The following is a 1,661-nucleotide window of genomic DNA, read 5'->3' on the forward strand; positions in this document are numbered from 1 at the left end:
AGACACCATTGTAGATAAAAACAGATTTTGAAATATTCTTTTGACAAGGAATACAACACCAGTCCTCTAAAATGTGATGCTCCTGTGGCACTGAGGGTTAATGTGCTGGACTCCAAGATCAGTTTGAAATGCAAGTTCAGCAGTTCAAGCTCACCGCCACTCCTCAGAAACCCTATACATCATCACTATGATTTGGAACTGACTGGAGATGCCTTCACAATAACAACAGCATGGTAAACTATATGATTTTCTGATTCAAAATGGCCAACACCAGTGCATTTCACTAATGCCTAGGATATCAGTCTTTGTGTGTTCCATTTTATTTTTTACTCCAAATTTTCCTAGATTCATACTTCATACATTCCATGTTCTGATTATGAATGGATGTTTGCAACTCTTTTTTCTCATTCTGAGAAGTGCCCCATCAGCAAATACGGTTTCCAAAAGCTTTACTACATTTGCGTCATTGTGGTCCACTGTATTTTGAGGAAAAAGTTATTCCACAGTTGTATTTTTAGTGCTGTTCACCCTGAGGGTCTCTTCTGCCAGCACTGTACCTGACAATGTTCTGCTATGATTCATAAGGGTTTCAACTTCTTGTACTACATTTGATATTTTTGTGCTCCTACTCATAAGGTTTCGAGTTCTGGAGTGGTGATGTGGGATAATGCTCTGGATCACAAGGTTATTTTGAACCACAAGGACAATGGTTTAAATTCACCAGCAGCTCCTTGGGAACCCCATAAAAGGTTACTTTGAGTCAGGACCTACTTGAGGGCATTTAAAAACAACATTCATAATGTCTGCAGTGGTTAACCATTCAGAAGTAGTTGACTTCTTCTAATCTTAGTCTGGAAGCTCCGCTGAAACCTCTACACCATTTGTGACCCTGCTGGAATTTAAAATATCAGTATCATAGCTTCCAGCATCACAACATCATTCAAGCTACCACTGTACAACAAACTGACAGATGAGTGTTGGGTAGCTCACATTGTAGACATCAATTTTATTTAAAATAGAGAATTTTAATTTTATTTAAAAACAACCATTTCTATTGTAAATGTTTGAAGAAACACAGAGATGATAATCAGTTTTACACTCAAGAAATTATACAATTTGTTTCATCTCAATGACTGCAATCCCATCCATGTAACAACAGGTGCCCATTTTCTCCTTGTAGGTCTTATTTTCATTTCACCTCTCTTTCCATTCCTTCTCAACTTTGTCCTTAGGCAAATTTTGCCCTTTTGTTCTTGAACAATTGACACTTAAGTGGTAAGCATATTTTACTAGTGTTGTTGTTCGGCCTATACACGTACATATTGCTTGGCTGAAAATTAGATCAAGAGGTAAGATCGGTTGCAGAACTGAAAAGTGGTCAGGGGCCATAGTTTCTCCAACAATCCTCCAGTATCTTCCTGACCAATAAACCCAATCATTTTTATAATTTTGAGTTTTGTTCCACATTTCCCCCAATTCTACCTAGGACCTTCTAGTATGATGCCTTTCAGAACAGTTGATAGTGGTACCCAGGTACCAGCTCGTTCTTCTGGCCTGTCATGGTGACTTTAGGATAGGAAGAAGACCTATTAACAATCTGTGATATACAGATGATACAGCCTTGCTTGCTGTAAGTGAAGAGCACTTAAAATAATTATTGA

The sequence above is a fragment of the Chrysochloris asiatica genome, unplaced genomic scaffold, assembly GCF_000296735.1.
Source record: "Chrysochloris asiatica unplaced genomic scaffold, ChrAsi1.0 scaffold00073, whole genome shotgun sequence".
Taxonomy (NCBI): Eukaryota; Metazoa; Chordata; class Mammalia; order Afrosoricida; family Chrysochloridae; genus Chrysochloris; species Chrysochloris asiatica.